The sequence below is a fragment of the Chelonia mydas genome, chromosome 3 (assembly GCF_015237465.2).
Source record: "Chelonia mydas isolate rCheMyd1 chromosome 3, rCheMyd1.pri.v2, whole genome shotgun sequence".
NCBI lineage: Eukaryota > Metazoa > Chordata > Testudines > Cheloniidae > Chelonia > Chelonia mydas.
Genome location: NC_057851.1, coordinates 29,260,405 through 29,287,897, shown reverse-complemented (window position 1 = coordinate 29,287,897; position 27,493 = coordinate 29,260,405). Strand labels below are relative to the sequence as shown.

The 27,493-nt window shown below is 44.9% G+C and overlaps 1 long non-coding RNA gene across 1 annotated transcript; it reads right to left on the bottom strand.

The window, feature by feature from the left end:
- Positions 1-16,939: 16,939 nt before the first annotated feature.
- Positions 16,940-18,139, bottom strand: LOC122464872. The gene is made up of 2 exons (XR_006289268.1): positions 17,985-18,139; positions 16,940-17,490 (listed from the first exon to the last, which is right to left on the bottom strand). It is a non-coding gene; the product is annotated as an uncharacterized LOC122464872 (long non-coding RNA).
- Positions 18,140-27,493: the final 9,354 nt, after the last annotated feature.

Below are 27,493 nucleotides of genomic sequence, written 5' to 3'. Positions count from 1 at the left end.
CTTACAAATGTTTCCAGTGGAGACAAGGCCTTCAGGACACAGTCAAGAGAGGCAGTTAAACTGAAATACAATGTGTATTCTACAAGTTCTGATAGTAACTTTCGGTCTCCATTTCTAATTAGAGCAACGTGGTTTGCTTTAATGACCTTGCTGTAAATGGTAAGTCACTTGGAGAACAATTCATGTTGATATCAAATGCAGAGTCTCAGAGTCCTCCGAGCTAACCAACAGCAAAATCCACCCAAAAAGCTTTGTGGACCAAGAACTAGACAATTATCCAGAGCCTTCTTGACACACACACACCCTCTCCATCTTCTTCCCCATTGAACTTCAGTGGCCACCACAACATTAGTCAAACTCAATCCTATCCGAAAATGATGTTATGCTTTCTGCCGATTCTGTTTCAGTCAATTTATTTTTTTCTTACAGTAGAGGTGCAATCAAGATAGGAGGAAATAGACTGCAAGTGTACAGCTATGGTTTTATACCTGGAAAGAATAAGGGCTTATCCCTTTGTGTGTCATCTGCATGCCTTTCAGAAATGTAGGCCTTGCGTATATTGCCACTTTTGTTGATATTACTTATGTCACTCAGGGGTATAAAAAACCCCACCCCTCTGAGCGGCATAAGTTACAGAAGTGCTGGTGTGAACACACTATGTCGGTGGTGGAGCTTCTCCTGCTGACACAGCTACTGCCATTTGTGGAGGTGGTTTTATTACATCGATGGGAGAGCTCTCTCGCGCCAGCTTAGAGTGGCTACACGAGTGATCTTACAGTGGCGCAGTCACATCAGTACAGCTGTGCTGCTGTAAGCTTGCTGGTGTAGACATGGCCTTAGTCTTCTCCAGGGTTGCATGAAATAGTTCTCTCTATCGAATATACCTTGTATACCACATATACCATAACTGCCCCTTTACAAGTACTCAGAAAGTTAAATAATACAACTGGGTAATTAACTTGCATTTCTATAGTCCTTTCAGCCAAGGCTAAAGTTACTTTAGATTGTAAATTCATTAGGGAGGGGACTGTCTCTTTTTATATACATATATATATGCATAGTGGGGCCTTAATGTAGGTGCTACCATGGGCAGCGGGTGGAGCCCCCCTCTGGGGAGGCTAGCCCCCAGCTCCACCCCTTCTGCCTATGCCTTCCCCCTGCCCAGAGAGCCCCCCCTGGCTGCAGGAGCCCTGAGCCTCCCCGCCCCTGTCCGGAGGAGCCCAGCCAGGCTGGCCAAAGCCCCAAACGCTTCCCTGCCCGGAGGAGCCTGGGGCTTGCCACAGCCACGCCATGCCTCCCCTCCCCATACCCAGCCCACCCATCAGCCGGGGGAAAGCATCTGTAGAAGACGCTTTTGATAAGCCCCGTGCAGTTCTGGGTCGGCTGAGGAGATGGTATGTGCCTCCTCAGCTGCCCTGGAGCCTGCATGGGGCATAATAAAAGCAAAAACTTCGCTGCCAAACCCCACAACCGGTGGTCTGGCGGCCGCGGCTGTGCTGTGGGAGGCAGCGCCCAGGGTTTAAAGGGAGCCGGTAGGGGCTGGTGCTGTGTACCGGTAAGAACCCGCACCGGCCCATACCCAGCCCACATTGCAGCAGCGCTTTAATGTCCCTGCCCCTTTTGCCTCCCGTGTCGGCGGCTCTGCTGGCAGGGTCCGTACCGGCACGGCCGCTGACAGGGGAGGCAAAAGGGGCAGGGGCATTAAAGTGCTGCCGCAGCAGCGCTTTAAGGATGGTCCTTTGCCGCCGCGGTGCTTTAATGTTGCTGCGCCCCCCCGTCGGTGGGGCCCCCGTCAGCAGGGGGAAGGCGCAACAACGTTAAAGTGCTGCGGCAGCAAAGGACCCTGCAGCACTTTAACGTTCCTGCCCCTTTTGGGCCCCGCTGGCTGCCGACGGACAGACGGGGGCAAAGGGAGCAGCTACCCTGGGGCCAGCGATTTAAAAGGGCCCAGGGCTCCGGATGCTGCTGCCCATATGGGGTGCAGCGTGGGTCAGCCGGACTGGAAGGACTGGCTGGGGGATGCTAACCCCCCCAGCTCCACCCCTTCCACCTGAGGCCCCGCCCGTTCTGGGGGCCGGACCCGGAGCTGCCCCGCCCCGTACCGGTAAGTGGCCTCAGTTACTTTCACCCCTGGCAGTGCCTCCCCAGGCCTATTGTACCCACCGCCCGTGGTGCTACTGCAGTGATATAAGTGTAAGCAGAGTCAAGATGAGCTCTACCCTGACATCTGGTGGTGAGTCGTGGTGGGTTGTGGAAAAGAACTTCAGGGGCTGATCTCATTTCCATAGGCACACCCACCCTGCCTAGATGGTCACTTTGGCTGCTGTAGGAGTCCCAGTTTCTCTGTTATTAGGGCAGGAAGAATAAACTGTTATTATCCTGATTATATGAAACAAGGACAGTGGAACTGTACTTGGCCTTTTGTTATGATGGAGGGACTCACCATCAACTAAACACCACTCGCTAGGCAAGAGTCCTGGGTTCCAAAACCTAGTGAATTGAGAGAGAGAGTGAGAGGTTGGGGATAGGTATTAATGCTTGGTGGTATGGGCCCCTGGTAAGGGTTCTACATGCTAATTGCACCTTCTCCTCTCTCCACTGTGGAATATCAGAGCTAGTTTTGATTCTACTAGGAGTCTAGTTACAGGCTGCTGAGCTGAATTCACTTTGGGCCAATGGTGCACCAGCACTGAAGTTCCCCCACCACAAGCTGAAATTACTAAGAGCTGAAATCACTGAGTGTTGTGTTAAGTAGTGGGGGGGCCTGAAGATATATTGCGGAGCAGTTCACGGGAGGGCTGGAGTGGCTCATGGAATGGCTGGCAGAGCAGAGCAGTTCGTGGGACGGCTGGTGGAGCAGAGCGGAACCCCATGGAGAGGTGGGGCAGTCGGCTTCGGACCACGTAAGGTGCCCCTTAACCCCTCCTCCCCCCTCCCATTTCCACCGAGGTTGGGAGGTAAACTCTGCAGATAAACTTTTGAACTCTGGGGCTGCACTGACCAGGGACAGAGACTTTTGGGTTGTTGGACTTTTGGGACTTTGGGTGACTTTTGGGTTGCTGGACTCAAGAACCAAAGGGAAAGGACACGGCCCAATTTACTTGGGGTGGGTTTTTGCTCATGGGTTGTGTTATGAATCCTGTTGGTGGTGTTTCCCCAACATAATGCCACATTGTTTCTGTCTGTTATTAAAAGGCTTTTGCTACACTCAGACTCTGTGCTTGTGAGAGGGGAAGTATTGCCTCTTAGAGGCGCCCAGCAGGGGTGGTATATATTTGTCCCAGGTCACTGGGTGGGGGCTCGAGCCGGTTTTGCATTGTGTTATTGGAATGGAACCCTTAGATACTGAACCCGGCCCTTGTTGCTGCCAACTCGGATGGGCGGAAGGGTTACATAAGTAATGACGCTAACCAGTCAGACACTAATTCTCGCCCCACCCTGTGAGAGGTAGTCACTGTTAATTTACCCGTATCTTAAATTTGTAAATTAAGGTTCAGAGATTAAGTGAATTTGCCTTAGGTCATGCAGCATGATGGTGGTGGAGCCCTGGATTTTACTGACTCCCAGGCCATGGTCTGTAGTGATAAACACGTGTCTAATGGGGATCTGGGTTATGCGCCAAAAACTGTTCTTTCAGTGACACAGCAGTTATTTATTAGCACAAGCCAAAACATCCCGTCCTACTGACCACCTAGCTCTAACAGATTCTCTTTACGCTTTTTGGACACTTGGTTCAGCCATTTACTGGTGCAGTGATTTGGCCTCGCCAAACACAACACCCAATAATAAGTTCTTTGCAATGCAAATATGATAGAATTGGGGCCATAGTCTGAACATTTACAAAGCAATAAGAGACATAATTTTTACCTATATCTGCACACACAAACAAGGTGAGGGAAGAACAAATGAGCTGAAGAGATGCTTTTAGAGCTGTGACCTCATGAACTTGGGTCTTGTTGCAACACTTTTAATGGTTTGCTTTTCCTCTCGGGGAGGTCACCACTGAAAGCCTTTCTCTAGGCTTTGCTTGTACATATCATCTTTCCAGGTGGGAGAGGCCAGTTGACATGACAACTCCATCCAGAAGCTTTGAAAAAGTAATGTCCTAATATAGAGAGAGGGGTTTTGAAATCTTATGGAATATGGTTTATTTGCAAAGCAGATTTGTTTGTGAAATCACAGTAACTGCACAAAGAAATGTAGACATACAATTGTACATGCAAGAAGCCCTCCTTATTTTGAAAGAAATTGTCTCTTAATGTTTTAACACTGTGTGTGTTAAACAGTAACATTCTTCAGACTGTTAGACCAGCATCGAAAACAGCTTGTGTTTCTGATATTAGGACCTCATGTAAGTCAAAAATATAATATGTCTAGATGCAGTCTAGTGGGTCCAAGCATATGGTGGAGAGCTAGGAACTCCTGTGCACTGATCTGATTTCTCCACAGCCTTGGGAAAGTCACTTAACCTCTGCCTCAGTTTCCTCATATATAATGCATACTAATTGCATCCCCAGGATAGAGAGCCTTAATTACTGTTGTGAAGCCAAATGAAAATTAAAGTGCTATATAAATGGTAAGTATTAGGATGACGTGAGTCTTTGGCAGAATGGGAACTACCAGCAGGAGGCTCAGAAATGCAAGTTTTAATTATACATTAATTTGTAAAGCAATTTGCAGTTGATACAAAGGTGCTATTTTTTTCCAGGATGCTGTGCTGAACAAATTGATTGCAACTTTCACTAAGCTATGCTGTTTATTTTTTCCTGCTCTAAACAATTGCATTTGTAATTTTGCAAATTCCTGACTGCCACTCTGTGAATAAATTGGAACAGTAAAATGAACAAACACAGGAAGATAATCTGTCTTGACATTTAGGTACCTTTTAATGCGGTACAGATGTAACCCACAGTGGTAACCTGGAAAGTGACATTTTAAATTTAATTGTATATTTATCAGTCATTCATCTAAAGTTTCTAAAGAAACCAGCTAGCCAGACACCACAATTTAAAATATTAAGTTGACTTGGCTTTTCAGGGGACACTGTCTGGAAATACTGTAATAGAAGAGGAGAATTTTATATCCACCTCATAATTTCAGATTTCTAGACTCCCCAGTGAGTCACTGAATTCAAGATGAGCAGATGATCAATAAAGCCTAATCTCTTGCCTCTGAGTTCAAATCCAATTCTGGATGCACTTGCTAGTGATGTATTTTTTTTGTTTGGGCTCAGTGTTGACTATAGAATTGTTCAAATTGCAAAACTCAGGACCATGCATCATTTCTGTAGCTGTTCAGTTGAGGTCAGGAATTCTCTGCAGATTGCTTTAGTGGATATCGATAGGTATTTGCAGAATCCAGAAGTACTTTGCCTTCTCTGACTGTTCTATTCCACCTAGGGGGGAAAAGATGCTTTAAATGTTGCCTCATATTTGATGAGCCTCAAGTTCACTATGCTGCCCTACTAAAAGAATAAACTAGTAATTTTATTATGTTGGAGTTGGTGGAGATGAAATGGGCCTTAGAGTTTTGTTGATATTTGAGATTCGGAGGTAGATCTGGTTTAATATATGATACAATTTTTCACAGAACAATTTATTCAATGAAATCTGAATAAATTTATTAGTCAGAGAGGTACTTTAGATGGTTTGTATGTGACCAGCTCTGTCAGAAGTGTGAGAAGCACAAGGGACCTCTCACTGGATTGGGACTTCTACGTCCGATTTGCTGCTCAGCCACTGACCAGCTGTGTGATCTCGAGCAGGCTACTTCGCCTGCTCCTGCCTCAATTTCTCCTTCTAGCAAAATGGAGATGACAACCTTTGCCTTCCTTGTTGGGAAGCTGTGAGAAGTAATGAGCATTTGAAAAGCTCTCTGATTCTCAACTGGAAGGTGTATTGTTATAAAGTATTAGTAGCACTTGCTTGTTGGTGCCTTAGTCTGATTATTCCTCTTGCAGACACACAAACAGCACCACTTTAATGTTTCCAGAAGATAATTTCCATTTGCTGTCCATTGTCAGTATTGCCCAAGTAGCTCATATTGATAATCTTTGGTTGATTACTCCTTTGTGCCCTACATTTTCTCCAGGCTCTGGTCTCATTGGACATAGCTGCTGTCATTTAGCTCTGGCTGTCAAAAATGAGATGAGTACATAATTCCTCTGAGTGCTAAATGCTTTTGACACAACAATGCAAATTTTTCTAATGACTTACATCTTAATTTCTCAGCTCCTGCACGCAAATGAACTGCTGGAGCAGTGGACACAATGGCGTCACATAGCCCAGAAAACACAGAAACCCTGGAAATCTTGTCACTATAATTCTTCAGTTTAAAGTCCTTTTCCCTCAGATATCAGGTGAGAGTTTGTATCCATCTTCCCTTTGACCCAGAGAGTGTGTAGACAAGGGTATACAATAAATCACTTACCAGTTCAGGACTGTGTTGTTTCCGAGTCTTATTCTGAAATTCTACAGCATTAGAACACTGCAGTTTATTGTAAACCTTGGCATTCAGTGCTCTGAGCTGTGTCAATGCTAGGTTTCTTTTGAGAAGTGCACCACTGGTGCAGCTCCAACAGTAAAAGCCCTTTCTGGAGAGCTAGTGCGGCTAGGACATTGGCATTTTTCCATTGTGTCCTGTAACGCTGCTCAGATCAGGTCTAGACAACATCATGGTCCAAACAGATCAGGTCAAAGCCTTTCCCGAGTTAGCACTCCCACCGTGGCTACCACTGGGGGAGCTGTGTCGGTGGCAGTGAATCTTGAGGAAATTTGCCCAAAAAGTTCAGTGTAAATAAGGCCAAAGGCTAACCCTATACTCTGAAGCTTCAGCACACAAGTTGCGGTGACATATATAAGCCAAAATATGCATGTAGATAGTATAGATTCTCCTTTGCTTAGGGCATTATTCACTCTAGTCCCGCCACTAGCCAGTGACAGTCACTTGAGCAGGTCTAACATTCCATAAAGTACAAGGCAGAGGTACACATACACACTTAGGGCATGGCCATAGGTCAGTGGGAGTTTTGTCATTGACTTGACTGGGGCAGGATCAGGTCTTAGCCAGTCATCACTCATTCACTGAAAACTTTTCATGTCAGGAATTCTTTAGTCAGCCATAACCACTGGCACTGAAGTTGGCATACAATTTCTATCCCTGTGTGAAAATATATTATTAAAACACTTGATAGTAGAGCTGATTTTTATTATTAGAGGCAGGCAAACAAAATGTTATGCTGGTCATGGTTGAAAATTTTCCTATGGCAAAGTTTTGCTTAAGAACTTGAATCCTATTTATTTATAATGTGGCTCATGTCCTTTCAGTATGTTAAACATCCAAGTCACTAAAACTCAGATACAGCAATTGTTTTCAGTTGCTCAGTCAATGTGTAGTAACAACATACTTGATCCATATTGAGTACTAACAAGAATAGGGTCTGATCTTGCAAGCTCTCCTAATTGAATTTCACTTGTAGCACAGCAATCAGCCATTTTGCAGGATTAGGCCCACAAAATGACTCTGATGTCTGTCTCTCTCTTTTAAAACTGTCTATGGAATAATACAGATTACTAAGGCTATATTATGAAATGATCCATCTCTTTAATGGTTCTATACTACTACGGCATGATACTCATCTATAGCCCCCTCCTGCCAGTGTATGTAAATTCCAAGCTTTCCATTTTTTTATGAAGAAGTCCTAGAGGATTTAATAGAGATGAAAACAATGGAGTTCCTTGGAAATTTAAATAAAACTATAGAATTTAACAGAGTTTTGTCCTTTCTGTAGGTTATCTATAGAAAGTGCATAGTTCTCTCTCCAATTCTAAAGGAAGGTAAAAACCCTAGAGTGTGGTCATAACCTTCTATTAAATTCTATAGGACATTTTCATCAGGGATGAATGGATATTGTAACTGAACTTAATGATCTGCATGATTCAGTCTCAATATTACATTAAGTCATTTTACATAATGGCACACAGCTGGAGCTAGATTCTGGCAGTTCCTCTACACAGGCAGCTGCACTAGGCACAGGAGTATGGAGCAGATGTTGGGTGCCCCAAACATGATGTCCCACAAATCATGCAGCGATGCTACTCCACAGGAGTTCCACTATTAGCATGGTAGAGGGCAAATTCCGGACGGGGCTACAGCAAAATTTCCTGGGAGGTCTAAGGATTTGAATCCCCCTCCTTGTCCAAGACTCCTTCATGCAGCTCAGATTATGCTCAGTCCATAAGAAATTAACCAAACTGAACATCTAAGAAACCCAGATAGCCTCCAGTGCATCCCATTGATTAGATTTTAGGCTCTATGGGAAAGGGACTGCCTACACATTGTCTCATGCAGCACTGAGTGTGTTTTTGGCACATAACTAACAACAGTTAACATAGCAGTACAGACAGTAAGTTTCTGTCTACAGAGAGAATGACCCAATTTCTGTGATGTCTGAAATGTACAAATCCCAGCGGTTTGACTTTTTAAAAAATGCTTTTATTGCTTATTCCACTAAATACTTTATTTACTTAGAAAATTAAACTTGTGCCAACTTCTGTCAGAGCCACCTACGCAAAAATTGTTTAACTTTCCTAATATAGCACAGATTAGGTTGAAACATCTGAATGTTCTCCTGAAAGTTGATACTCTTGTGACTTTTAAAAAACCAAAAGAAAATACCCAGCAATGTTATTTCCTCTGCCTCATAAAGTTCATCTGCAGCCCAGGAGCCCACTTGCGTGCCTTATGCAATGTAAATTTCCTTTCAAAACCCTCATTTATTCTACAACGAGGACGCAATCCACACCATTTCTAGAAAACTGGGTTCCCGGAAGCATCCAAAACAACTCTGAGGTTATGTAAAAATCTTTAGATCATTTTGAAAACTTCTAGATGTTTTCATGAAGCACTTTTTGAAATGTAACATTTTTCATCAGATGTTTCGAAAAGGGAACTAATGAGAAATTGACAGGGGGAAAAGATTTTCTAAGTAAAGAAGTTAGTTGATCTTGTGCTATTAAAAATAAATAGCAATGCTTCCCTCCTGCCTTGGTAGCACAGTTCTTCGAAAGATGGTGTGTCTTATAGATGCTCTGCCTTGGCTCTTCATATTCTGGATCTGCCAGATATTTTTCTGTCTGTTCAAAAAGTTTCTGTGCTACCTTTTTATTGTCTCTGTTTCCATTGGCACCAATTCTCTTTCTCTCTTTCTAAGGCTAGGTCTACACTAAGTTATATCAGCACAAATACATTGGTCAGGGTGTGAAAAAAAACACACTCCTGACCGACCTAGCTATGCCAGCATAACCCCCAGTGTAGACACAGCTATGTCAACAGAAGAGTGTCTCCACTGATGTAGTTAATGTCATTCAGGGAGATGGTGTTCCTACCCCTCTGGAAAAAACCCTTCTGTTGGCGTAGTCTATGCCCAAACCTGGGACTATGCTGGCATGGCTATGCTGGTGTAGTCTCTCCAGACATATCCTAAGGCCTTATCTATATGCAAATTTGTACTGGTTTAGTTAAACTGGTACCTTGTGGGGACACTTTTATTTCCATTTGCCTTTATGCTTCTGCCTAACTGATTTAAGCTAAACCAGAACAAGCCTGGTCCAACACAGCCTTTTGTGCCAGTTTAATTCCTTCACTTTAAAATCCCACCTTAAGCAAAACTCATGCAACTCTGCATGTTGACAAGCCTTAAAAACCCAACTTTTTGTCTCACTCTTCACAGCTGTGCCTTCAGCATTTTTCAAGTCCTCCTCCTCCCTATGGCTTTATCTTTTTTCCTCTTTCTTTCTACAAGCATGTCCCCTTTCTCTCTACATTATTGTATTTGACACACTCTCTACCAAACTTTGATAGAACCAGAAGTGGAATCACTGTGAGAATGTTCAAACTTGGATGTTGTCTCCCAGCAACAAGAAACCTTGAGAGACCCTAACCTAGGGCGATTTCCAGACCCTTCACTCAACTAAAGAAATCTGTGTCTGAATGAGCAAATGAAAGCTGGGATGTCTATATGAACCCAGAACCTCCTTCTGAGGGTTGCACAGTACAAGTAACAATTGTGAGATCCCTTTCTGTCATCTTTGAGGGTATTTCAAGTTGAAGAGTCCAGCTGCCATTTACCAGTGTTTCGGTGTGTACGTATTTGATTGTCTCCTACATTAGTATAACTTTTTCTCCATTCAAACTCCTGCTTCTCCAAAAGACTAAAATTCCCTTCTCTCTTTCCTCATAAAAATAAGCACCCCCCAAATTAATATGCACTTGCTTTGGAAACTCACTGCAATCTTTGTGTGGATTTGATTTCTCAGCCAGGATTTAAATTCAAGACAACAGAGTTGAATGTTTCTTCCAACATAATGAGACAACAGAATGACAGCAGATCCATGGGGGATAGCTAAGATTTTTTTCTCATAAAAGGAGAGACTGCAAGGTTATCTGAGCACAGCAGCCACATAATTATCTGCTATATTGGTGGTTGGAATTAAAAAGAAACTTGTGTTATATATGTAGGTTTCATACTAGTTGCTAAGAAAACCCCAAATTACCAAATTGAGACAAATACATTCATTCATGAATATCAAGGCAACATCTGACTGGCACAAAGTCTTTCCATAAAAAATAAAAAGCTTTCCCCCCAACCAAAGAGTATCACTAGTTATACTGTGATAGTGCCTAGTGAGTAGATGCTGTACAGATAAGTAACAAAGATGATCCCTACCCTAAAGAGCTTGCAATCTAAGTTTAAGATAAGAAATGACAGGTGCACATGAAAACAGATGGGGGAGCACAAGATAACAGCAATACAGTTATGAACAATTTAATAAACAGCCGCCACATCTGTCACAGCACACCAGCTGTCTAACCTCTGTCCAGGCTCGTCCCGTAGGAGTTACGGCATAGGTGGGTTTCAAGGAGAGATTTAAAGATGGATAGTGTGGTGGTGGCCTTGTGGAGTCTTGTGGAACTCCAATCCTGTATAAAGGGCAGCATTATAGAAAGCATCAAGGGACCAATGAGCACTCAAGGGCAGCTTTGCTGGTGGAGAGAAGGTGGGCTTCTCTATCTTTATAGTGTGAAAGAGACAATCAGTAGGGCAAGTGTTGGCCATGAGGAGCCTTAAAAGTGAAGACAAAGAGTTGGTGTTTGATGTAGTAGAAAAGGGGTGATGCAGCAGAGGGATGCAGAGTGGGGTGACATGGTCAAAATGATGAGCTAGGAAGATGACGATGCAGTAGCGTTTTGGGTAGATTTAATGCAAGATGGCATTTGTTCAGGCCAGAGAGGAGTAGGTTAGAATCATAGAATATCATGGTTGGAAGGGACCTCAGGAGGTCATCTAGTCCAACCCCCTGCTCAAAGCAGGACCAATCCCCAACTAAATCATCCCAGCCAGGGCTTTGTCAAGCCTGACCTTAAAAACTTCTAAGGAAGGAGATTCCACCACCTCCCTTGGTAACGCATTCCAGTGTTTCACCACCCTCCTAGTGAAAAAGGTTTTCCTATTATCCAACCTAAACCTCCCCCACTGCAACTTGAGACCATTACTCCTCGTTCTGTCATCTGCTACCACTGAGAATAGTCTAGATCCATCCTCTTTGGAGCCCCCTTTCAGGTAGCTGAAAGCAACTATCAAATCCCCCCTCATTCTTCTCTTCCGCAGACTAAACAATCCCAGTTCCCTCAGCCTCTCGTCATGAGTCATGTGTTCCAGTCCCCTAATCATTTTTGTTGCCCTCCACTGGACGTTTTCCAATTTTTCCACATCCTTCTTGTAGTGTGGGGCCCAAAACTGGACACAGTACTCCAGATGAGGCCTCACCAATGTCGAATAGAGGGGAACGTTCACGTCCCTCGATCTGCTGGCAATGCCTCTACTTATACATCCCAAAATGCCATTGGCCTTCTTGGCAACAACGGCACACTGTTGACTCATATCCAGCTTCTTGTTCACTGTAACCCCTAGATCCTTTTCTGCAGAACTGCTGCCTAGCCATTTGGTCCCTAGTCTGTAGCAGTGCATGGGATTCTTCCATCCTAAGTGCAGTAATCAAGAGGTGGTGAAATAGTGAGGGGCTGTACAGGGTTTGTTGTATAGATGGAGAGGGAAGGCTGCACGTTAGGGGAGTTGTGAAGGAAGAAGTACCAAAATTTAGAGATTGCCTGGAGTGTCAATAAAATTATCATAGTTTTGTAGAGCTTAAGGCCAGAGAGGCAATTAGATCATTTAGTCAGACCATCACAGGCCATTAACTTTCACCCAGTTGCCCTGTACTGAGCCCAATAATTTGTGTTTGGCTAAAGACATCTTCCAAAAGGCATCCAGTCTTGAGCTGAGGCTCTCAAGAGATGGAGAATCCACCACTTCACTTGGCAATTTGTTCTAGTGCTTAATCACCCTCACTGTTAAAATGTTGTGTTTAATTTCTACTTTGAATTTGTCTGGCTTTAGCTTCCAGCCATTGGTTTCTCTTATGCCTTTCTCCACTAGATTAAAAAGCCTTGTATTTTCTTCCTAGGAATGTAATTCTACCCTGTAATTGAGTCACCTCTCAATCTTCTTTTTGATAAACTGAACAGACTGTGACAAGCAAAAGGCAACCAAAGCAGCCTTTAAATGGCAGAGAAATATAACTCACAAGTGTCTATGTATACTATTTTGTTTCACAGTGGGAAGCCATGGTGCATCTACATACAAATATAGACCCCTTTACAAGGCTGTGATGCAGAATTGCCTATTGGTAACTTCTCTATCTGTGGGATGCCAGGATGTGCTTCTGTCCAGATAGGGGGGACCCTTACAATGACTTTGATATGATTGCCTGGAAATATATACATGTGCCCTTGAATGGAGGTGCCTTGTAGTCGTTTATTACTTTATCCTTCAGCAAAAAGTATGGCATTGACCTTATGCGAGTACATAAAACAATCTATATCAAAGTGTCTTTTTTCCCAACGTCGGAAAATATTTTTTTCCCCAATGTCAGAAAATTTTGCCATCCTAACAGTAAAAGTAATCCAGGTAAAGTTCACTCAAGTGTTTGAAGTGTTTGTGGGGGAGGGGCATAAGCGGTCACAGACCCAGCCAAAAAATAAATAAAAATCAAGCCAGGCAGCTGACAGGCTCACTTTACGCATGGTCTTATTAAAGCTGCTGCTCCCAGATTTTGATAGACACCCCCACCACCAGCACTCACTTTTTTCAGACTTCTTTAAATACTGTTCTGATAGATCCAGAATCCAGAACATTTACTTTTGCCATGCAGGCAGATAAACTGAAAGAAATTAAAAAACCAACCAGATAAGAATCCTTCTTCACAGTGATAAAAGGGAAATAATAATACAATTAGAGGAAATGAAGTGAAAGCTGGAGACTGTACCAAGAAATCAAGGACTCCACTTAAAATAAGAAAGTTGCAAATGTAGCCTAAAAGATCTTCTCATTAATATCTCCTGTCATTAATGCACACAGTGTACCAGCTGTCAGTCCCAAACAATGTCTGCCCTATAGAAAGTTTTACGTTTTACAGTTTTGAGTACCCATCTGCAGCATGAAAAAAAAGTGACAGCTTATTTAATTAATTCTCAAACAATGTGAGTTCTGAGTTTGGTAATAGTAACAGAGGAAGCAAAAAACAGTCCTGTTTGTTTGTTTGTTTTATTTATGGACCCTGGACATGAACTTGGCCTAAAGCTAGGAGTACTGTCATGGGGAAAACTCTTCAACATAATGTTGGTGTATGTTTTTATAAATGCTAATTAAGGCTCTGATTTAGCAAAGTATTTCAGCACATGGGGATAGGGATGCTTTGCTGAATCAGGCATCTGAACACCCACATTTTGGGAAAGTTATGATTCAAAACATCTTGGCCTGTTTCTGCTATCTATATTTAATGAAAGCTGGGATGCAGTGAAGGATAAGGGGAGGTATGTAGCAGTGGTCTGTAAACATAGGGGTATGAGTAGGGTATGGTGGAGGATTTTGTATGCTGTGGATTGGAGATCTTTTTTGCTATTTGTCCAGACTATACAACTCTCACAGCTCAGATAGGTGCTGTAATCTGGTATAACTAACCAGTGCTTGTGGCTAGCAAGATACAGGAAAGAGTAGTGAACTGGATGTTCAGGCTACATTAGTTTCAGTAGGATTTGTGGTTGCTTGTACTTCTGAAAATTAAGCCATAAGAGGCTGGATGGAAGGGGTTCATGGGAGGATCTTGCTTGTGGAAGAACCTACTACATAATGTATGTGACTTCATCTATGGCAAAAACACAGCCTGTGGGGGGCAAGGGGAACAGTTGCATGCACTGGGTGCCCACCTACCAAGTGAATGCCCTAACTACCAGGCTATAGAGCAGTGGTGGGCAACCTCCAGCTCATCAGGGTAATCCGCTGGCAGGCTACCAGACAGTTTGTTTATATTTGCACAGCCGCCCGCAGCTCCCAGTGGCTGCAGTTCGCCGTTCCCAGTCAATGGGCGCTGCGGGAAGCGGTGGCCAGAACATGCCTGTGGCCCGCGCCGCTTCCCGCAGCTCCTATTGGCTGGGAACTGTGAACCGCGGCCACTGGGAGCTGCGGGCGGCTTTGCAAACATAAACAAACTGTGTGGTGGCCTGCCAGCAGATCCCGTCAGGCAGCAGGTTGCCCACCACTGGTATAGAGTCAGTCTTGCGCTCAATTTCCTCTGTTTGAGCTGTTTCCCTTTGTATAAATAATATTCATTGCGCCAGAGCAGGCATGGATTAACCAATGTGCATTTTGTACACTTGCGCTCTGTCCTCTTCCCAGGGGTGCCCTTGACCACCAGAAAAACCACCAAACCAAGTGGAGCTTCAATCCTGTGAGCCAGATTGCAACACCACTCGTTCAGATATGGCCTGGCTGCCTCTCCCTCATGATCAAACCTGAGCAGTGCGGGGCTGTGTGAATCGTAGAATATCGGGGTTGGAAGGGACCTCAGGAGGTCATCTAGTCCAACCCCCTGCTCAAAGTAGGACCAATCACCAACTAAATCGAGGCAGCCAGGACTTTGTCAAACCTGACCTTAAAAACCTCTAAGGAAGGAGATTCCACCACCTCCCTAGGTAACCCATTCCAGTGCTTCACCACCCTCCTAGTGAAAAAGGTTTTCCTAATATCCAGCTTAAACCTCCCCCACTGCAACTTCAGACCATTATTCCTTGTTCTGTCATCCAGTACCACTGAGACCAGTCTAGATCCATCCTCTTTGGAACCCTATTTCAGGTAGTTGAAAGCAGCTATCAAATCCCCCCACATTCTTCTCTTCCGCAGACTAAATAGAATCATAGAATATCAGGGTTGGAAGGGACCTCAGGAGGTCATCTAGTTCAACCCCCTGCTCAAAGCAGGACCAATCCCCAACTAAATCATCCCAGCCAGGGCTTTGTCAAGCCTGACCTTAGAAACTTCTAAGGAAGGAAATTCCACCACCTCCCTAGGTAACCCATTCCAGTGTTTCACCACCCTCCTAGTGAAAAAGTTTTTCCTAATATCCAACCTAAACCTCTCCCACTGCAACTTGAGACCATTACTCCTCATTCTGTCATCTACTACCACTGAGAACAGTCTAGATCCATCCTCTTTTGAACCCCCTTTCAGGTAGTTGAAAGCAGCTATCAAATTCCCCCTCATTCTTTTCTTCCGCAGACTAAACAATCCCAGTTCCCTCAGCCTCTCCTCCTAAATCATGTGTTCCAGCCCCCTAATCATTTTTGTTGCCCTCCGCTGGACGTTTTCCAATTTTTCCACATCCTTCTTGTAGTGTGGGGCCCAAAACTGGACACAGTACTCCAGATGAGGCCTCACCAATGCCAAATAGAGGGGAATGATCACGTCCCTCGATCTGCTGGCAATGCCCCTACTTATACAGCCCAAAATGCTGTTAGTCTTCTTGGGAATAAGGGCACATTGTTGACTCGGCCACTGTAACCCCTCAGTCCTTTTCTGCAGAACTGCTGCCTAGCCACTGGGCTCCTAGTCTGTAGCAGTACATGGGATTCTTCAGTCCTAAGTGCAGGGCTTTGCACTTGTCCTTCTTGAACCTCATCAGATTTCTTTTGGCCCAATCCTCTAATTTGTCTAAGTCCATCTGTATCCTATCCCTACCCTCCAGTGTATCTACCACTCCTCCCAGTTTAGTGTCATCTGCAAACTTGCTGAAGGTGCAACCCACGCCATCCTCCAGATTATTAATGAAGATATTGAACAAAATGTGGGATTGGTGATGGGAGCAAGCAGAGCTGGAAGGCTGGAATCAGGAGGAGGTGTCCTAGACTAGGACAGTGGCAGAATACTGAGAAGGGGTTGAGGCTGGTGCTGGTGAGTGGACAGGAAGGTCCTGGGGGCAGTGGGTCAGGTGCTGGGATCTGGGGATGAGTTGTGAGTGAGCTATGGGTGAATGAGGAATGTTGGAGGGCTATAGGATGAGGAGCTGGAGCCAGTGGGGGATGTTGGGGGCTGGAGCTGGTGGGGCTGAGGTGAGCAGGATGTATGTCATGGCTGCTAGGATGTGTGGGGGCCATTAGGTTAAGTGTGGGCTGATGAAGGGTTTGGGAAGTTCTGTGTGTGGAAGGTATAGTTGGAGGTCTGTGTGTGGAGTGGTCTATGTATGGGGAAGGTGGTGGTGAGGAAATTTCCATAGTGCACAGGGCCCCAAAATTCTTTAGTCTGGGCGAGAAAGATGGACTCTCTAGCTCAGTGGTTAGGGCCTTCACCTGGGATATGGGAGCCTCAGGTCTGAACCAGAGCGGGAGGTGGAACGTGGGTCTCTCACATCCCACCTGAGGGCCCTAACTACAGAGCTATTGCTCGTTCTAGGAGGAGGATGTTTCTCTCTCCATTTTTTGCAGAAAATGTCACAGAGTCTTAGCTTTATCCTGCTGCAGAATGAAAACAAATTCCCAAACCTCAACATTTGTTGCAATAAAAAATTCTTGTTTCCTGGCCAGCCCAAGTTAAAATAGAGAATTCAGTTCCACAATTGGAATGAATGACAGCTGGCCCTTTTTCTTCTTTTGAAGAGGTGGATTGGTCTGCGTGTCTGTCCATATTGCCATGGATCCAGGAATAGCAAGTGAAGGGTTAGTACTGTACATGAGATGTCCACAATTATGAGTTATGATCCATTAGGAGGTCCCAAGAGGATGTGGCTCAGCCAAATGTCACCATGCTTGCTTCTAAATCTACACATGCTTGGAACTCAGTTCTGATTCCAGATTTGGCTTTGCATAGCAGCAAAGAGCGGAACTCCACATGCTGTTGAGTGGTTAGCAGGAACGCTGGCTCAAAGTTACATCTGGGCTTAAATAACACTCCAGTCCTCCAACAGGCACCATAGGACATCCATGCATGTCTACGGCACATGTGTTTGAACATCCCCAGGAGAGATCAAAATGTGCAAGGTTTCAGTGCCGCTTATCAACTATTTGTGTGTGCCTGGATGAATCACAAAGGAGCAGTGAGATCTGGAAGAGGGAGCAAGAGGATTGACAATTAGAAAGTCCTGAGTCCAAATCCAGACTCTGCCATTGGATCATTACAGATCCTGCGTAAGTCTCCCCCTATCTCTCTGTTTTCATGTCTATAAAATTAGGATTTTAATACTTCCTTACCTTCCTCACAGGAGTGTTATAGGATTAATTAGTTTGTATTAGTACAAACCTGGAAATATATAAAGTGCTAAATAGTATTATTTATTATTATTTAAACTAGAATTATTATTTCCATTGCAGTTAGCCCCAGGGGCCCCGGTCATGGTCCAGGACCCCATTGTGCTAGGCGCTGTACTAACACTGAACAACAATATGGTTCCTACCCCCAAAAAGCTTCAAGTGACGTATGAGACGAGACAGCAAGTGGGTACAGGTGGAACACACTTAGCGTATATGAGACACATTTCATGAGCACTACATATTTCATGTAGCATCTGAAATGAGAAATACATGGCACAAGAACCTACTCAGATATGTAGCAGAGTGAGCTGTCACCATTCAGTTGATTTTACACCTCTTTCAGCTAATGCAGAGATCAAATTCAAGATTCAGCACATCATGTGGATCTTTTCCTTAAGCATGTCCTTAAACCAATAGCTTCCCTCAATGCACATGTAATTATTTTTTCCACATGTGACAGATCTAAGAAGGGCAGTAGTTTGGGTTTAACACAATAAAGCAGAACCTGTGACAAACATCAGTTAGAAACAAGTCTTAATTTTCTTGTTATGATGTGTCCCAGTAGTTCAGAACTGTTACCTACTAAACATTAGAAGAAAAGGCTGCCTGGAAGGTCACTAAATTCTCTGGGAACTGGAAAAAATTCTGTCTTTTGAAAGCAGAGATGGGTTTGAGCTGTGAAACTTAGCCTCAGACTGGAGTTTCCCCAGGGGTCAGGAAAGGTTCAAATGTTTCAGCTCATTATGTACATGGCCAGAGTTTTTATCACTGGATCCAACCTCCTTAGCCCATCTCTAGAAGAGAGACACTTGGTAAGCCTCGCTCAGCATCAACTCCCAATCACACAAACCTCCAGAATGGGCACCGGAGCCATCCCCCCCCCATGGTAATGAAATACACAAGATGACCAAGTAGCCCTCGATCTCAGCAGTGCATTCAGGACTTCTGATGAAAACAAATCAGCCAAGAGGGCATGTGCAGTGTTGCACAGGATATTTTGGGTTGGGAGCTGTCTTGACCTTCATCTTTACAGATGAGGGGGCAAGGAATAGAAGGGAGAAGTTTTTTAACTGCTGCTGCTACCAGTCTTCTACTTTTCCCCTGACGCTTACTCCATTTCAGAGCTGGAGATTTCCCTAAATCCTGGCATTATCAAAATTGTAAATAACATCTTGGCTGACCCTGGGCTTCTCTTTCAGACACACATCCATTTCAGATTCTCTACTCTGTCTTCTAGTGAGCCACATCGTGCCAGCTACAAGGCAAATGGCTGAAAAACTATTTCTCTAACTGAGGGACAGAAGGATATTCCAGGGTAGCAACTGCTTTCTTTAGGATACTGTGCGACGATCACAGGAAGGAATCTTGTCACCTGATTCTAGGCTTGTACCAAAATGTGTTGGAGGGCACCCATCACAGTAGATTAAAGGGAGGGATGGACTGCAGCCACAAAATTTGAGGGTATTAAGAGCTGGGATTTTGGCCATTCTCTAATAGGTTCTCAAGCCCAAAATAAGACGCTAATGCAATGCACTTGCTCTTGCCCTTATCTGTATCAGCTGGGGCACAGGGACAGCCCTATAAGTATGATGAGGTACCAACTGTATTTCAGCAGGATTTATTTTCAGAGGTCAATTTTAATGAGAGTTGGTGCATTGCATTTATCTATGATTGGCTATCACTGCCTTTCCCACTTTTCAATCTGTTGCTGCCTAGAGATAAAATATTTAATTGGTCTCAAGTTACTTTCCAATGTTCCTACAGAGTTCCTATGCCTATTAGAAACACTTCTCATTGCTAACAGATTGTCAGCTGTGGCTATGTAGGGAGCTGGGGGAGTAACAGAAGGAAAGGATGAGGGAATGAGAAAGCTCAGGTTTCTGACAAGTCCTTTTGTTGTTAAATGCTGGAAAGCTGATCTGTCTCTACTAAATGCTGCGTCTCAAGTGTTTCTTCACCCAATAAACAGAACCAGACTCATTTTGCAGATCTCATACATACGAGGTTTGTCTTTGTACCCTCTCCAGCTAATCTGTTAGAATTACTTAGTTCAAAAAAGTAATTGTAATCAATGAAATGATGTGTAGAATAATGGTTTGATTTATTTCCTACCTTACTCCTCTCTTGCCTATTCTATCCTCCCCTGCATCCTGTCTTGTATTCAACTTAAATTCCCAGGGCAATAGTTGCTGTATTAGGTACCTAGATTAGGGTGATCATACCTCCCATTTTGACCAGGACAGCCCTCTTTTTAAGTCCTGTCATGGACGTCCCAACTTTTTTGGCAAAACTGGGGATTTGTTCCATTTGCTCTTGCCAACTAATCAGTTCAGAGAGGAGGTGAACAAGAGGGACCAAGAGAAAGGTCTATAGAATGAGTAATATACGTACAAGGTAAATTCAGTGCTTCTTTTTATCCTTCTCATAAAATTGGACCACAGGGGTGTTTAATGAAAATGGAAGACAACAAATTTAAAAATGATAAAGGGAGATACATTTTAGCACCATATACAAATTTGCCCGTGGAACCCATTGCCACAAAATACTGCTGAGGCCAGGAGCTTAGAAAAATTAAACATTTATGTGGATGAGAAAATCCACTGTTACTTTAGACAGGATAGCAAACTTTATGTAAGGTAGATATGTATGTGTCTACGTATCCCCTCATGCTTCATGGCATAAATTGATCACTAATGGGAGAGACATAGAAACTTCCCTCAGTAGTATTCTGGACTGGTCTTCCCTATTCCAAACTGGTCTTCTACAGGGCATCTTGAGCTTTTTTTTTCTGAAGATTTTGGTTCTGGCCATTCTCGGTGACAAGGTACTGGACTAACTGGACCACTTGTCTGACTGAGTGAGGCAATTCCCATATGCCTCTGCATATGCATGGTGCTACACAGACATCAGACAAATATTTTTCAGTTTTGCCTTCACTGCTTGTGATAGTTTATTAAAATATCCCTGTACTGTATTATTATGTTCCACGGTGCTTCACTGAAGAATTCTATATGGATTCAAAAGCACATTAGTTTTCTTGCAATGAGTCTTGGAAAGTTCCAACAGTGTTTAAAAAATTCTGATGAGTTTTGTCGGTCTATAGGCTTCTTTAGGAGGTTCAGCCTAAATTTTACATGGGTGATGTCCCTGCTATGGCTTGAAACTAAACTTGTTTACTGCCTAGCATCATTGCCAGGGCCGGATTAAGACCTTTAGACAAGATTAAGATCTTGGGATGTAGAACTGGTCATACAATGCTTGTTAAGGTCCCATCTTTATTTAGCATGTGTATAGTCATCTATCCAAGCAATGGGCTATTTGGTGGCGTGATGCAGGTCCCATAAATGGCAACATCTGTGTGATTGCAATGACCTCTATAAACCCATCCAGGATACAAAAATACTCTTTAAAAGTGTAGCCTTTGTGTGTGCACTGTGTTTTATTTATAAAGCTTTTAGAGCTGGCAGCGTGTCTTCTAATTTCTGTCGGAGGTGGCAGGAAGAGGGAGGAGGAAATCTCAATGACAAGGTATAGGAAAATTGCAATCTGAATGTAGCAGAAATGTAAAAAGGAAAATAAGAGGCTTTGGGCATGTTTGTGCAAATACTAATGCTTCCAAAATGATAATAGATTGGATGTATCAATTTGTAAAATTATAGATGCTGCTATGCTGAGTAAAAAGAGATATGTGACATTTTGAACAGCACAGGGCCTGTGCGTGTCAGTCAATAAATACAATTAAACAAGAAGAAAAATTGCTTGCCTGCAGTGTGAAAATTTGCAATATGGCACTAACAGATTTAGCCTGCATTTGCACAAAGGAGAATTCTTTTGGACCCTATGTAAGGGCCATGCCATGCCCAGTAAGGTGCTGGGGACTAGTTAATATTTGTAAAGCACTCGGAAGAGCAAAAGTGGTATTTATCATTATTTGACACAAGGGCCACATTCTGTCACCCTTCCACCGTCCCTATGGGTTTGCTCACGGGCACTGGAATTGTTGGATACTTACCCCTGCCATGGAACAGGAGTGTAATTTCTTGCAACTCTGTCGTTTGGCTTGAGGTCAGGAAATGCCAAGATCAGCCTCTTAAATGTGTCACACCTTGATTACACCAGGAGTCATTTCAGTGAGGTGTTTGTTTTATCTTGTGGAAAGTGCCCAGCTATTAAGGTGGTATAAGCTTGGGTGACTGGAGAGCATCCATCTTGGGTGACTGCTGCATCTTGGTATATAGCCAGGCAGGATGGAGTCTCAAGAAACTATAATTTGGTATTAAAGATTCTGTACCTGTGAGCCGTACTGTAGAACTCCATGAGTCTCAGCTGGACCTCATTCTGCCCTTTATCCAGCCCTGGTCTGTTTCTTTCAAGCACCGTGGTGTTTCCAGTAGCTGCTATGTAACTGTATTAAAATTTAGGCATCCCAGCTAGCACATACTCATTAATAACTAATTATGTGTGCTTATATTACAAGAACACAGACTAGGACACATTTTTAGAGTCAAATGCTGCACTTACCGTGAATACTTTATTGCAGCCAACAAAAGCTGCTGAGTAACTATTTGGGAATAGCTATATTGAGCTTAGTTGCTGTGGATGGGAACATACTAGAGGGAATAATGCTACGATTCTGCAGCAGTAGGTGTCTCTTATGCAGTATTTGCTGTTTCTTGATCCTTGTTATCCAGGTGCTCAGCACTTTCTTCTCTCCTGTCTAGCTCTAGCTCACATATAAGTAGTATTACATCTAACAGCTGTGGCAAGGTTCAAGGGAAAATGATTTAACAAATCTATGGCCTCAGTTAGACTTGCAGAACTTCAGAGACAGAACTCAAATTTGCCTGCTTCAGAAGCTTAGTCCTCCTATCGCTTCAGAAGGTGGAGAATCTCCACTACCTGTCAGTGGTGTAGACCCTATGACACACCATTGAGTGGTTCTTTTTAATCCAGTAGAGGGCAGTAGAACTCATACATACTACTAGCCAGTTCATTACAGTATGAAGGCTAACATGCTGGCTACGTCAGTAGTACACCATGCAACTCTACAGGAGACTGGAAATCAGGAGAGGCTGTTTAATGTCTTGTGATGTTGAGTAATGCTCTTAGCAGCCAGGTTGACTGGTCAAAAGGTACAATACACAGACACTGCTGCAGGTTTAAGTCTCTAGAACAGCTGTTCAGTTTTGTGTCCACAGCAGGGAAAGGGGTCAGGGATTCTGTTCCTTGCAGAACCTTCCAAACTAGTTTACTCGCTGTTGGTGCAGTATAGAGGTTTAGCACGATTGGAGAGTAGCATATGCCAGACCAGTGGTTCAATTCTGTCCCCAGGTACCAAGAGCTCTTTCTAGATTGAAAGCTCTTTGGGGCACTGTGTTCCTGTGTATGTGTTTGGACAGTGCCCTGCAGCACATTGTGAGAACACACCTATAAATGACTAACACATCCATCTATTTAGGTCCTTGATATGGGTCCATCAGTGGAGTATCTAAGCACACCTAGTTCTGTATCCTGCCCTGATAATTCAGGAAAAGGTATAAAGCTGTGTGAGCACCATACCAGTTACACGAGTGGATTTGCCCTCCTTATCCCCACAGGTTTTCAGAGTATACTTAGAAGTGCAAACAGTTGTTTTAGCGTTGCTGTCTTCCTTGTGTCATCACCATCTATGTTGGTTACGCATGTAGTGTTCCAGAAGCCTTTTAAATGTCACTAAACAAATTGCCAAGATTACTTCTGGGATTCCACAGATTAAGGAGAGGTTGTGTTAAGAAACACCCCCTTTTTCTCAGTTCTAGAATTGCTACCAATCAATTTCAATGATAGTGGGAGACTGGATGAGCTAGAATCAACCATTCCATGTTACCTAAAGCTTTCACTTGCTGCAGCACCTTCCTCTGGCCTCCTCTCTCTTTCTATTAAAAATAGTCCAACTTTCTTCAGTCTGTCTCCACACAAGCCAACTCTGTGATTTGCTGCATTTAGCATTCTCTGTGTAAGCAGGGGAATAGTCCTGCTATTGTGGGGAACTTTCCTGGCTTCTGCACGACCCCGGTGAAGTGGGCTAGCGAAAGGATCCGAGTCCTCGCTTCCACTTCCTTTACCTAGTGACCTCCCTGCCCTTGAGGACTCCCCTTCCACTCTCCTGTCTGGCAGAGTCCTCGTAACCCCAACGAGGCTGGGTCCAGGATTCCTGGGGGGCTCAACCCCCAACCCTGCTGGACAGGGGCTAGGATGTCCCCACTCTAGGGTACTCTCTCTGCACTGGGCACTTCTCTGACCCACTGACCATTACATACAATTTAAAGCAAATGCAAGTTATTTAATCAACAATTAATTTTAAAAAGAATAAGGAAAAATGGGAAAGGTTAAAGGAAACACATCAACCTGCTCTGTGGCAGAGAACATCACAAACAGTGTCTCTGAAATGTCCAGGCAGTTCACAGTCTGTTCCTTGTAAGTCCCAGGCCGCCTCCTCAGGCCCTGGCTGTGCTGCAGGGATGCTGTGGGTTGGACACTCGCTCTGGTGGTGGCCACACGCTCTCAGGCTCTAGGTGGCAGGGGCCTTCTTCCCAGTGTCGCCCCCGCCCTGTCAGGGTTGCCAATCCCCCTTCGAGTCTGGCTGCAGAGCCTCCTGGCTGAGACGTCTCCCTGTGATGGGCCCACTGCCCAGGGTGCCCCCTCGCTCTCCCCAGCTGCTCACGACACCCGGCTCCGGACTGCTCCAGCCCCAGCTCCAGCTCCAGCTCCACTCTGCCTCAGCACAGCTGCTGCTCTGCCTCCAGTTGCCTGGGCTGCTTCTCTGACCCCTCTGGCTCTGGTTGCTACAGCTCTGCTCCCAGGACAGGTCTGCTTTGCAGGCTGCTTCTGTGACTCTGCTCCCAGCACTGACCTGCTTTGTGGGCTGCTTTTCTGGTCCCTCTGGATCTGGCACAGCTCTGCTCCCCAGCTCAGCTTGGGCCCCTGCTTTCTCCTTAGCTCAGCCCCACTATGTCTGACCCAGGCAAATCCAGCTCACATGGAGGACGGGACCTCCCTGACCTCCTGATTCCCTGATTAGCCTGCCCACCCTGTCATTCAGGCTGACCTGGAGCATTGGCCTCTCCCCATTGTTCCTGGGGACTGTCAGTCTCAGGGTCCTGATTTCCCATCGGCCCTTGCCCCCCTTTTAGTACTGGGACCTAGCAACTAAAACACCCCCGCTAAAAGTTAGTAAGGGGGCAACAGTCCCCTTACATCTGGTTTTGGATAGTGTGCCAAATGGTGTAGCAGTTTGGTCCATGGCATTTATTAGCTGCACTGGGTTAATGTTTTACTTGAAGTTTTCAGAACCCATGCCCTTAAGACATTAGGGACAATAGTGAAAATTAGCACTGTGTAGATACATTGCTAGAGTTACACTGATTCCAAATCCCTAATGTAGATGCGCGGCACTAATGTAAAGTGAGGTTTAAAGCCGTGTGATTTAATCCATAAATTGTGGTGGTGACTCCCAGCAGCGTAAAGTTTTGTTTACATCCAGGTACTAATACCAGTGCATGTTTCTCTAATGTAGATGGGGATTTTAGTTTTAAAGGTCAAAACTGAAACCTCTGGTGTGCAAAACACAGGTTCCATAATTAGAAAATTTCTTGTAAAAGGAAGAGGAAAACATAAGCATCGACACAGTTGCAGATGGGTTTGCTGGACTGGATTCAGTAAAACTATAAATCTACGATCCCTCCTTGATCACTGCCAAGTAATTTTGTAGCATGGAGCCATGCTGTTTTGAAATCCAGCAAGGGTGCAGATCAGACTCTTCACCGGTTTGCTCAATATTTTCTTATCTCCATCCCCTATAGGCAGAACTTATAAATACTTGAATGAGGCTTTTGGGGGGTATGTAGGTCATCAAATAACTAAGTTGTTTGTAGTGCACTGGTTTAGTGCAGCTGATAATGTCTCATACTAGTGGCTGGCTCAGCAGCTAGAACAGCTTGATTCTGGTTCCCCATTAAGTGGATTCTCCTTTGGCTCATGTGGTTTTGGTGGTCACCAGTTCAATTCTGCCCCAATGACGTGGTATTTGCCCCTACTGAACATGACCACTGTGCATTGTTTCATGTTATATTTTTTTCTTTTTGATTCTGCAGCCTACTCCAGGTAACATGAGAAGGGCTGTAACACCATCACGTCCACTCTACCTTAACTATTACTAGGCGTTTACTTAAATTGCAGAGAAATCACACATTTTTTGTGGGTTGGTCATGGCATAAATACCAAATTTCATGGATGTGTAACATGTCCCTGAAATTTGCTGTTTATGCCATGACCAACCCATGAAAAATGTGTGGTTTCTCAGACTGGGGACTCCAACCCAAAAGGGCATCACAAGCCTATTGTCAGGTGGTCGTGGTATTGCCACCCTTATTTCTGCACTGCTGCTGGTGGCGGTAGCACTGCCTGAAGCTGGGAGGCTTGAAAGCAGCGGCTGCTGGCCAGGTGCCCCGTTCCGAAGGCAACACGGCTTCCAGCAGCAGCACAGAAGTAAGGGTGGCAATACCATGCCACTCTTACTTCTCCGCTGCTGCTTGGTGGCAGCACTGCCTTCAGAGCTGGGCACCCCGCCAGCAGCCGCTGCTCTGCCCTCAGAGCTGGGTGGGTGGAGACCAGCTTTCATATGGGAAACCATATTTCATGCTCCGTGACTCGATTTTCATGGCTGTGAATTTGATAGACCCCTAACTATTGCATTGTCACAGAGGAAGCTGTATGTTATGGCTACAGGGCCAGCGGTGCCTTAGATCCCTTAAGTCCCTCTTGAGTGCACCCCTCAGGTGGCAGCCTGGCTTCCTGCATCTCACTCTAGGTGGAACCATGTGGTCCAGCTACTCTGTCTGGATCTCTGGGTGGCAGCCTCTGTGTTTTCTCACTGTGATAATGGTACAAGTCCAACTTGCTTTTGACATTTGTAAGAGATTCCCTTTAGGATCCTGTGGCAGTATACATTTGTATTGACACAGAAACAGTATTTTCAGAACAAAGCATTATTCATCCCTGAAGGGTACAAGTCCTTTGGACAGCAAAAGGTAAAAATAATAAAAGGTTTACACACACTTGGGTATTAAGCCCAGCCAACGGCAACTTGTGGGGGGGGGGCCCTGAAGGGTCACATGACCCTCCCAAACCCCCCTGGGGAGGGGGAGCGGAAGGGACACGCAAGGCCGGCAGCCGGAGAGATGAAGGGGCAGGGCCAGAGCCAGAAGGGACGAGGCGGGGCCAGAGCCTCTCCTCTTCTGGCCTCCTCTTCTGGCCACGCTGCCTGGTGCCGCACACAGCGGTTGCACTCTCCCAGGCAGTCTCTGGCCACGCTGCTTGTCTGGCACAGCCCAGGCAGGCAGCGTGGCCGGAGGCTGCCTGGAAAAGTGCATTAGTGGCTCCACACGTGCCAGGGGGACTGGAGCAGAGCCCCCCATGCCAGGTAACGTGGGATGGGCAGAGCACACAGCCCCCGGGTTGGGGGCGGGGTGGGGATGAGTCATATGGGTGGTTCACATGGGGAGCGGGACGGGGAGGAGTCACGTGAGGGGGTCACGTGGAGAAGTCACATGCTCCCCATTAGCTGGTCCCCCCTTTGTGTCCCTCCCACTAGTTGCCTTCATCTGTGGCAGGGAGAAACAGACTGCCCCTGCTGCAGTGCTACTGCTCTCCCTCTGTGTGTGTTTACCAGCCTGTCAGCTTTTCTGATGCCTCCATGAGAGCCCCTCCCAGCTCACCCAAATCTCCCGTTTCTACGGCCTAGGAGGGCTAGGATTCC